The 12,911-nt window shown below is 28.0% G+C and overlaps 1 pseudogene; it reads right to left on the bottom strand.

Annotated features, from left to right (window-relative positions):
- LOC145968979 (uncharacterized) overlaps positions 1 to 12,911 on the bottom strand; it is a 62,843-nt pseudogene that overhangs the window by 18,119 nt on the left and 31,813 nt on the right.

The raw sequence follows: 12,911 nt of genomic DNA, 5'->3' as shown, positions 1-12,911 counted from the left end.
AAACAGGAAAAACGCTACATTAATTTTATCTTAATTAAAATAAAAAAAATAAAAAAAAACTAATTTAAAAATTTTAAAAAGAAATATGTACCTTAGCCCCCTGGAACTGCAGAGCCGTACCAGTATTCCAGTAACCGTCTTCTTCTTTCCTCTCCCAGTCTTCTTTGTATTTCCCATATTCTCTCCTCTTCGATTATTCTGTTCTCTTCGTATCTTATAACCGATAGTTCGCAGATTTCGTCAAATAGGGACTCCATCCCGAAGAGCAGCCGCAGATTAAAAATGTCGAGATATCTCCACGATCCATTTACATCATTATCCTGGCGACTCTCCGGGGTGTCGCCCCATTCCTCCGCGAGATCGTGTCGCGCGTTCCAGCGCTCCGCCCGCACGTTGCGTCGATGCTGTTTGTTGATGAACCCGGGAATTTTGACATCATCGGGGTACTATAAAATAATATATATTAAAAATCCACATACACATACGCACAATTGTTTTCACAAAAACACTACCTACCTTCCAGACAAATACAGTGGTATTTGTAGAGCTCTTATTTTCTGTGATACTAAAAGTGTTTAGTATCATAGAAAATAAGAGCTCTACAAAACTCCTCTTCCAAAATGAAAAATGAAAAATAGAATCCATTTTATTTGCAGCGTAAGAAATAATCACACACACACTCACACGGAAAAAAAAATACCACGGTTAAACTCGCTGACGCTCTCCTTTCGGACAATACACGACTGAGATTGAAATCGAATGTTACTCTCCGCTGTAGGAATTATAAAGGTCTCAAAACTGGAAGGGTTACACTAGTGTACGAATATTTTTTACACCCACTGTATATATTAACCATTCATGATCCTTTCATGGTCTTTTTCTACGCTCGGTATAAACAATATGAACAGTATTCCTATGAAGAGAAATGGATCTTGGAACCTTCCTTCTTTTTATGTTTTCTGTTTATGATACCAATATTCGACTGCTTTACACCCTTGCCGCGCGTGTGAGAGAGAACGCGTACAAGAGAGAACGATAGCGAGACTTATAATTAATGCGAGAGCACGCAAAGGATTGGAGCGCAAGGGAAAGGCGTGTAAATAATTGCAATTTTTTTTGTTACAATTAAAAATATATAATTTATTTAAATGTGTGAGTTTAATAAAAAAAGTATACAATATAAAAGAAAAAATAATATATAAAATAGGCCGTCGGGCTATGTGGGGAAGCCGTTTCTGAAAACAGAAGAAAACATATGCATTTCATTAGTTTAAATTATTTAATAATTTATTTTAAGATACTTTTGATATATAATAAATTAAAAGATACTTACAATGTTATCCATGACTCATCTATTTTAATTTGTGCAAATAGGGCACATGTTGCAGGGCAATATTTGATTCAAACATTTTTTTGCACCCTTTGCATGACATATTATCCATATTGCTACAACCTATGGTTCTATGTTCCCGAACAGAACTAGTTTCTTCAAACTGATACGGGTCTTCTAGAAAGCATTCGGTACAATATTTCGATCCATTTTCCATATAGTAATAAGAAATGCAACATATCTTTGTTGCTTCGTTTAATGTTATTATTTCAGGTATGCTTAAATTTCGCTGTTTCTTTTGTAACTTTTCATCAAGAATATCGTCACTATTGTCACTATCGTAATCACTGTCCTTCGCCAAGGGTTCTATTTCTATATTATTGAACTTGTAAATTTCTATTTCCCTTTTTAATAATAAATTGCAGATTATAATTTAAACATTAATTGCATACATGTGCTATGATAATTACGTTCAGATTATTTTCTAATGCAAAGTATATAAAATGTTTTATCAAATATACTACAATGATCAAATTGTGTATGTGTAGGTGACAGAACAAGAATTAATAGACTTAGTGGCAAATAACATGATGATGATCAATACAAACTTCATGCTGAAGTGATATTTCTGAATGCTTTTCCACGTACAAATTCAGGAAAGAATTAAAAGTTATGGCTAAGAAATTAATTTCAGAGCAAAAGGATAAATTATATTTTTTATAATTATTATAATATTGAATTATAATTTAATATTTTCCATATAACTGTGGGCATATATAAAACTTAAACATATATTGTTAGAAATTTCTTTCAAGTTATTAATAAATCATACACATTTAAAGACAATGGAAAATGGAATGTATATGTATATATAAATATATACACATATAAATAAAATTAATAAAATCTACATATGCACGTCTATTTTCAAATCTTTTTCCTTTATGTATTTTTTTTTTATAATATAAATGTATATCTCTTCTATACGAAATGATAATTATAATGATCAGTTTTATTATCGAGAAATATATGTTATGCCATTGATTCTTATTTTCATTTAAATTTAAAATAAAAGCGTTCTTATAATTCAAATGTAACTTCATTTTAATATTTCAGAGTAATAATGTTGATCATGTTTCATACGAATCGTTATGGTATAAGAAGTATTTTTACAGAAAGACTTAATATATGTTGCATTGCGATGTTAGCAGCTTATATCCGTAACTGTACCATGCATACTACCGATTCTTTCAATTAATTACTATGCTTCTGTAAGTTATACTGGGATACCTGAGATAATTTTGGCGATATACATAATTTAACATATTTCTAACCATTTCTCTTTGCAACAAAAACACAATGCAAAAATTCCTAGTAAATAATAGTTGCTGTTTTCGAATTATAAATATTATTATTTGTATATTTTAAAACAAATAAATTTCTGTTTGCAGAAATATTTGTTACTTAAATTAAACTATAAAATTAAAAATCATTTATGTATTGGGAAAAATAATTAGTTAATTAATCTATATATGTTCAAAAACTATATAAAAATCCTAATTTAACTATAATAAATTTTGTCGAAATATATTTGTTGAATATGTATAAATCTTTGTTTCATTAAATTGCAATTCTCTCTATATCTACAATTAATATATCTTAAATTCATATTTGATCAAAATAAATGCACATAGGCGAAAGTAAAAGTAAAATAAGTAACATAAAATTAAAACATATAAGTAGATAAAAATAATATAATATATAATATAAGAATGACCAGAAATGTAAAACTTACTGCTCGCATATGTGTTAAATTAAAATTAAAATTTGAATGGTGTAGACTTCATTGCCGGAGCGTTTAAAATTAAATAAAATGAATCCATTATATATAAACTCAAGCTACAAATTTTATTTATCTGTTCTGATAATTCCTCATATATTTTGCGAATCTTTATTAATTCTTTTGTAATATTGCATAAATAAATAATAAAAAAAAAAATAAGATAAGATAGCAAAAATGAAAAGAAGAAGTAGAGATATAGTAGATAGAAAGGCAAAAAAATTAAGAAAGGAATTCTGCGGATCTATTAAGAATTTTTAATAACTAAATGTGTATTCTTTTACACTGCATTTAAGTACAGTGTATTAAATAAAAAATTGATAGCATTCGATCGATTTGCATTTCGATTTCGTTGAAAAATTAGTTTCCATTTTTTTTTTTTATATGTTCCGCTTTATTATATGATGGGCATTAACCATAAGTTTTATAAGCAAAAAAGAGAATATGAAAATCAATAATCTATCTCTTTAGCACATACATGTATAAATTTTGTCTAATTGAAATAAAAAAGTTCCATATTTATATCAGTCACGTAATATTTTTAAGGAAATCACAAAAATTAATGAAATATAATCAAGCAATTATTGAATATGTATTGAAGTGTATACTAATATCATATTCAAAAAATTACATAATTATAAAAAATATATAATAATGAATAATAAATCTTTTATTAAAAATAATTTATAGGCAAAGAAATTTAATTAAAATCATAAAATGCCGGAAGAATTATTACGCTATCCGAATCGTTATGTGGAATATGTAGTTTAGGCAAATACGCTTATTGTTTGACAGAATAGAATGTTGGAATGCGCAGCAATTTCTTTCTAATTAGTTTTTATCTTCTTGCATTTTACAAAAAAGTATCGTATATATTACTTCAATTTTCTCTCTCTTTTGTTTGATATATTTATTCAAATCTTATCTTCTTAACAATACAAAACAATCACATCTTCTCTCTTAAGCATATAATAAAAGTAGAGGTAATGTATTTCTACTGTATGGTACAGTAACTTTATGGAATAATATCTTCCAGTACGTTGATAATAGGACATCGTCAGTATTCACTATAGTGGTTACTACATAATATTGTACCAGTGAGTATAATTTTTAGCATATTAAGTGTATTCATTCGTTACAAAAACTTTTTACAAGCAGTATACAACTAAAAAAAGAAAAGCAAGTCAACATTGTTGTCGACGTGTAAATAGGAACGAGTGATATTTGGTTTTCTCAAGATGCCTCGATTACTAAGGAATTATTCAAAACTTTTTGTTTTGGAGAAACTGAAATAAGGAATGAAATAAGGAATCGTGTTAAGAATGAAATATACAGCTCAGACTTGATAAACGGTTTTTTATTTTTAATTTAGACGCACGCTTCTATTTAAAACCTATGCAATTTAAATATAATATATTTTTGAATGTTATTAAAGATCGTAAACCTACATTGTATATTTAATATCTTAACAATAAAATATGCATTTTTTAAATTTGTATGATTATATAAAACTATTTTAAAAAATTATGAATTTTAATTTGTTAGTTTTATAATTTTATTAAAAAATTATTATCATAATATGAAATATGTGACAGTGTCTAAACACTATACTTTCTATGCACTAATTTTAAAATCGTAAAAATGCTTCAAATTATGCTTTTTACCAATTATATCCCAATCACTCTTGATTTAATTTTAAGCTATGCAATACTTTAAAAGAAGATTCATTTTATTTTAATGAAAATGTATATTATATCCACTTCACTAATTTAATTTTCGTTTAATTAATTGAGACGACCAAAATAAAATTTATTTAGTGCAATTATTTAGGGTACAGTGCTATTAATCGCTAAATCGATTTTTAATTGAATTCAATGTTTCATACCTAGGATCTAAAATTCAAATATTTCCGGCAAAATGGATGATTCAAAGATAAATGCAAAAACAAATATAATCTTATATAATATTTAAATAGCAAACTATACTGTCAATATGAAGTGAGATATGCACAGAGCATTAAAGATATGAGATGCAAATGTACTAGGTTTATAAAAATTTTATAATTAATTAAAAAAATAAACATCTATTATTTTTAGAATTTTACTGTGGAAAATAATGTTTATGGCTGTCGAACGGCTATCGAACGGGTCAGAAACGACTGTGAACGAGGCTACGGACTACCAACAGGGCCAAGGACGGCAACAAACGGGTCAAGAACGTCTATCGAACTCCAACGAACGGGCCAGGAACATCTATCGAACGGGCCAGGAACGTCTATCGAACGGCTATCGAACGGATCAGAAACGACTGTGAACGAGGCTACGGACTACTTAGAAGCGACTACCAACAGGGTCAATTACGGCAACAAACGGCTGCGAACAGCTATCGAACGGGGCAGGAACAGCTAACGAACGGCTATCGAACGGGTCAGAAACGGCTGTCGAACGGGGCAGGAACGGCAACTAACAGCTATCGAACGGGTCAGAAACGGCTATCGAACGGAGCAGGAACGGCAACTAACAGCTATCGAACGGCTGTCGAACGGCTACGAACGGTAGCGGACGATACAGAACGGCTATTGAAAAACGACAAACGGTAGTGAACGGCTCAGAAACGAAGAGCTAAAGAGTGGCAACGAATGATAAAACGCACGGTGATACTCGGGGCACATATCGTTTGATCGACGAATCGAAACAACGATGGATCGACGATCGGGAATAACCGAGGAAGCGAAGAAACAACATAGTTTAGAGAAATGACAGTACACACACACACACACACACACACACAATTTCCGTTCGATAACCGTTCAACGGTCGGAAATGAACGACCGTTGAACGGTTATCGAACGGAAATAGTGTGTGTGTGTGTGTGTGTGTGTGTGTGTGTGTGTGTGTGTGTGTGTGTGTACTGCCATTTCTCTAAACTATGTTGTTTCTTCGCTTCCTCGGTTATTCCCGATCGTCGATCCATCGTTGTTTCGATTCGTCGATCAAACGATATGTGCCCCGAGTATCACCGTGCGTTTTATCATTCGTTGCCACTCTTTAGCTCTTCGTTTCTGAGCCGTTCACTACCGTTTGTCGTTTTTCAATAGCCGTTCTGTATCGTCCGCTACCGTTCGTAGCCGTTCGACAGCCGTTCGATAGCTGTTAGTTGCCGTTCCTGCTCCGTTCGATAGCCGTTTCTGACCCGTTCGATAGCTGTTAGTTGCCGTTCCTGCCCCGTTCGACAGCCGTTTCTGACCCGTTCGATAGCCGTTCGTTAGCTGTTCCTGCCCCGTTCGATAGCTGTTCGCAGCCGTTTGTTGCCGTAATTGACCCTGTTGGTAGTCGCTTCTAAGTAGTCCGTAGCCTCGTTCACAGTCGTTTCTGATCCGTTCGATAGCCGTTCGATAGACGTTCCTGGCCCGTTCGTTGGCGTTCGATAGACGTTCGATAGATGTTCCTGGCCCGTTCGTTGGAGTTCGATAGACGTTCTTGACCCGTTTGTTGCCGTCCTTGGCCCTGTTGGTAGTCCGTAGCCTCGTTCACAGTCGTTTCTGACCCGTTCGATAGCCGTTCGACAGCCATAAACATTATTTTCCACAGTAAAATTCTAAAAATAATAGATGTTTATTTTTTTAATTAATTATAAAATTTTTATAAACCTAGTACATTTGCATCTCATATCTTTAATGCTCTGTGCATATCTCACTTCATATTGACAGTATAGTTTGCTATTTAAATATTATATAAGATTATATTTGTTTTTGCATTTATCTTTGAATCATCCATTTTGCCGGAAATATTTGAATTTTAGATCCTAGGTATGAAACATTGAATTCAATTAAAAATCGATTTAGCGATTAATAGCACTGTACCCTAAATAATTGCACTAAATAAATTTTATTTTGGTCGTCTCAATTAATTAAACGAAAATTAAATTAGTGAAGTGGATATAATATACATTTTCATTAAAATAAAATGAATCTTCTTTTAAAGTATTGCATAGCTTAAAATTAAATCAAGAGTGATTGGGATATAATTGGTAAAAAGCATAATTTGAAGCATTTTTACGATTTTAAAATTAGTGCATAGAAAGTATAGTGTTTAGATACTGTCACATATTTCATATTATGATAATAATTTTTTAATAAAATTATAAAACTAACAAATTAAAATTCATAATTTTTTAAAATAGTTTTATATAATCATACAAATTTAAAAAATGCATATTTTATTGTTAAGATATTAAATATACAATGTAGGTTTACGATCTTTAATAACATTCAAAAATATATTATATTTAAATTGCATAGGTTTTAAATAGAAGCGTGCGTCTAAATTAAAAATAAAAAACCGTTTATCAAGTCTGAGCTGTATATTTCATTCTTAACACGATTCCTTATTTCATTCCTTATTTCAGTTTCTCCAAAACAAAAAGTTTTGAATAATTCCTTAGTAATCGAGGCATCTTGAGAAAACCAAATATCACTCGTTCCTATTTACACGTCGACAACAATGTTGACTTGCTTTTCTTTTTTTAGTTGTATACTGCTTGTAAAAAGTTTTTGTAACGAATGAATACACTTAATATGCTAAAAATTATACTCACTGGTACAATATTATGTAGTAACCACTATAGTGAATACTGACGATGTCCTATTATCAACGTACTGGAAGATATTATTCCATAAAGTTACTGTACCATACAGTAGAAATACATTACCTCTACTTTTATTATATGCTTAAGAGAGAAGATGTGATTGTTTTGTATTGTTAAGAAGATAAGATTTGAATAAATATATCAAACAAAAGAGAGAGAAAATTGAAGTAATATATACGATACTTTTTTGTAAAATGCAAGAAGATAAAAACTAATTAGAAAGAAATTGCTGCGCATTCCAACATTCTATTCTGTCAAACAATAAGCGTATTTGCCTAAACTACATATTCCACATAACGATTCGGATAGCGTAATAATTCTTCCGGCATTTTATGATTTTAATTAAATTTCTTTGCCTATAAATTATTTTTAATAAAAGATTTATTATTCATTATTATATATTTTTTATAATTATGTAATTTTTTGAATATGATATTAGTATACACTTCAATACATATTCAATAATTGCTTGATTATATTTCATTAATTTTTGTGATTTCCTTAAAAATATTACGTGACTGATATAAATATGGAACTTTTTTATTTCAATTAGACAAAATTTATACATGTATGTGCTAAAGAGATAGATTATTGATTTTCATATTCTCTTTTTTGCTTATAAAACTTATGGTTAATGCCCATCATATAATAAAGCGGAACATATAAAAAAAAAAAATGGAAACTAATTTTTCAACGAAATCGAAATGCAAATCGATCGAATGCTATCAATTTTTTATTTAATACACTGTACTTAAATGCAGTGTAAAAGAATACACATTTAGTTATTAAAAATTCTTAATAGATCCGCAGAATTCCTTTCTTAATTTTTTTGCCTTTCTATCTACTATATCTCTACTTCTTCTTTTCATTTTTGCTATCTTATCTTATTTTTTTTTTTATTATTTATTTATGCAATATTACAAAAGAATTAATAAAGATTCGCAAAATATATGAGGAATTATCAGAACAGATAAATAAAATTTGTAGCTTGAGTTTATATATAATGGATTCATTTTATTTAATTTTAAACGCTCCGGCAATGAAGTCTACACCATTCAAATTTTAATTTTAATTTAACACATATGCGAGCAGTAAGTTTTACATTTCTGGTCATTCTTATATTATATATTATATTATTTTTATCTACTTATATGTTTTAATTTTATGTTACTTATTTTACTTTTACTTTCGCCTATGTGCATTTATTTTGATCAAATATGAATTTAAGATATATTAATTGTAGATATAGAGAGAATTGCAATTTAATGAAACAAAGATTTATACATATTCAACAAATATATTTCGACAAAATTTATTATAGTTAAATTAGGATTTTTATATAGTTTTTGAACATATATAGATTAATTAACTAATTATTTTTCCCAATACATAAATGATTTTTAATTTTATAGTTTAATTTAAGTAACAAATATTTCTGCAAACAGAAATTTATTTGTTTTAAAATATACAAATAATAATATTTATAATTCGAAAACAGCAACTATTATTTACTAGGAATTTTTGCATTGTGTTTTTGTTGCAAAGAGAAATGGTTAGAAATATGTTAAATTATGTATATCGCCAAAATTATCTCAGGTATCCCAGTATAACTTACAGAAGCATAGTAATTAATTGAAAGAATCGGTAGTATGCATGGTACAGTTACGGATATAAGCTGCTAACATCGCAATGCAACATATATTAAGTCTTTCTGTAAAAATACTTCTTATACCATAACGATTCGTATGAAACATGATCAACATTATTACTCTGAAATATTAAAATGAAGTTACATTTGAATTATAAGAACGCTTTTATTTTAAATTTAAATGAAAATAAGAATCAATGGCATAACATATATTTCTCGATAATAAAACTGATCATTATAATTATCATTTCGTATAGAAGAGATATACATTTATATTATAAAAAAAAAATACATAAAGGAAAAAGATTTGAAAATAGACGTGCATATGTAGATTTTATTAATTTTATTTATATGTGTATATATTTATATATACATATACATTCCATTTTCCATTGTCTTTAAATGTGTATGATTTATTAATAACTTGAAAGAAATTTCTAACAATATATGTTTAAGTTTTATATATGCCCACAGTTATATGGAAAATATTAAATTATAATTCAATATTATAATAATTATAAAAAATATAATTTATCCTTTTGCTCTGAAATTAATTTCTTAGCCATAACTTTTAATTCTTTCCTGAATTTGTACGTGGAAAAGCATTCAGAAATATCACTTCAGCATGAAGTTTGTATTGATCATCATCATGTTATTTGCCACTAAGTCTATTAATTCTTGTTCTGTCACCTACACATACACAATTTGATCATTGTAGTATATTTGATAAAACATTTTATATACTTTGCATTAGAAAATAATCTGAACGTAATTATCATAGCACATGTATGCAATTAATGTTTAAATTATAATCTGCAATTTATTATTAAAAAGGGAAATAGAAATTTACAAGTTCAATAATATAGAAATAGAACCCTTGGCGAAGGACAGTGATTACGATAGTGACAATAGTGACGATATTCTTGATGAAAAGTTACAAAAGAAACAGCGAAATTTAAGCATACCTGAAATAATAACATTAAACGAAGCAACAAAGATATGTTGCATTTCTTATTACTATATGGAAAATGGATCGAAATATTGTACCGAATGCTTTCTAGAAGACCCGTATCAGTTTGAAGAAACTAGTTCTGTTCGGGAACATAGAACCATAGGTTGTAGCAATATGGATAATATGTCATGCAAAGGGTGCAAAAAAATGTTTGAATCAAATATTGCCCTGCAACATGTGCCCTATTTGCACAAATTAAAATAGATGAGTCATGGATAACATTGTAAGTATCTTTTAATTTATTATATATCAAAAGTATCTTAAAATAAATTATTAAATAATTTAAACTAATGAAATGCATATGTTTTCTTCTGTTTTCAGAAACGGCTTCCCCACATAGCCCGACGGCCTATTTTATATATTATTTTTTCTTTTATATTGTATACTTTTTTTATTAAACTCACACATTTAAATAAATTATATATTTTTAATTGTAACAAAAAAAATTGCAATTATTTACACGCCTTTCCCTTGCGCTCCAATCCTTTGCGTGCTCTCGCATTAATTATAAGTCTCGCTATCGTTCTCTCTTGTACGCGTTCTCTCTCACACGCGCGGCAAGGGTGTAAAGCAGTCGAATATTGGTATCATAAACAGAAAACATAAAAAGAAGGAAGGTTCCAAGATCCATTTCTCTTCATAGGAATACTGTTCATATTGTTTATACCGAGCGTAGAGAAAGACCATGAAAGGATCATGAATGGTTAATATATACAGTGGGTGTAAAAAATATTCGTACACTAGTGTAACCCTTCCAGTTTTGAGACCTTTATAATTCCTACAGCGGAGAGTAACATTTGATTTCAATCTCAGTCGTGTATTGTCCGAAAGGAGAGCGTCAGCGAGTTTAACCGTGGTATTTTTTTTTCCGTGTGAGTGTGTGTGTGATTATTTCTTACGCTGCAAATAAAATGGATTCTATTTTTCATTTTTCATTTTGGAAGACGAGTTTTGTAGAGCTCTTATTTTCTGTGATACTAAAAGTGGTATTTGTCTGGAAGGTAGGTAGTGTTTTTGTGAAAACAATTGTGCGTATGTGTATGTGGATTTTTAATATATATTATTTTATAGTACCCCGATGATGTCAAAATTCCCGGGTTCATCAACATCTTCAAAATAGGATTATTTTAATCTACAAAATAGTTATTTTAATCTGCACAAAATAGTGTTATTTTAAACCGTAAAAAATTGTTCTACAAATTATTTTAATTTTGTGTAAAATTGTATATCCTACAAAAATAATGATATCAAAAAAATTGCGCTAAGTGAAAATAAAAACTTATAAAAATATTTTAACCAAAAGAAGTTATACAAAATGTTGTTTTAATTTTCTACATTATATCCTAGAAAAATGATGATATCCAAAAATTACGCTAATTGAAAATAAAAACTTAAAATATTTTAACTAAAAAAAATTGTACAAAATAATTGTTTTAATTTCCTACAAATAATATTAAAAAGTTGCGCCAACTGAATAAAAATTTTCACTATAAAATATACATTTCTTTTTTATTTCCAATATTAAAAGAAAAATGATATTAAATGAATTGTAATATATCTATTATAAAAAATCGTTGAAAATATGAACAATCATATACATTGCAATAATCATATGCATATATCCTGAAAAGTTTAATTGAAAAAAAAAAAAGGAAATGATAATACAAAATACAAAATTAAAAATTATTAAAAAAATTAAAAATTAGAAATTAATAAAAAAAAAATAAAAATTTATATAAAAATTAAAAATTAATACATATAAAAAAATTTTAGTTAAAAAACTTAGCGCTGCTAATTTCATTAGCACATTATTCAACGTAGCAGCGCTAAGTTTTTTAACTAAAATTTTTTTATATGTATTAATTTTTAATTTTTATATAAATTTTTATTTTTTTTTTATTAATTTCTAATTTTTAATTTTTTTAATAATTTTTAATTTTGTATTTTGTATTATCATTTCCTTTTTTTTTTTTCAATTAAACTTTTCAGGATATATGCATATGATTATTGCAATGTATATGATTGTTCATATTTTCAACGATTTTTTATAATAGATGTATTACAATTCATTTAATATCATTTTTCTTTTAATATTGGAAATAAAAAAGAAATGTATATTTTATAGTGAAAATTTTTATTCAGTTGGCGCAACTTTTTAATATTATTTGTAGGAAATTAAAACAATTATTTTGTACAATTTTTTTTAGTTAAAATATTTTAAGTTTTTATTTTCAATTAGCGTAATTTTTGGATATCATCATTTTTCTAGGATATAATGTAGAAAATTAAAACAACATTTTGTATAACTTCTTTTGGTTAAAATATTTTTATAAGTTTTTATTTTCACTTAGCGCAATTTTTTTGATATCATTATTTTTGTAGGATATACAATTTTACACAAAATTAAAATAATTTGTAGAACAATTTTTTACGG

The sequence above is a fragment of the Camponotus vicinus genome, unplaced genomic scaffold, assembly GCF_025532165.1.
Source record: "Camponotus vicinus isolate PSW18456_S1 unplaced genomic scaffold, iyCamVici1.0 SCAF_3, whole genome shotgun sequence".
NCBI classification, from domain to species: domain Eukaryota; kingdom Metazoa; phylum Arthropoda; class Insecta; order Hymenoptera; family Formicidae; genus Camponotus; species Camponotus vicinus.
Note: the sequence above shows the minus strand (reverse complement) of the source record. Positions and strands in the feature narration are given on the sequence as shown.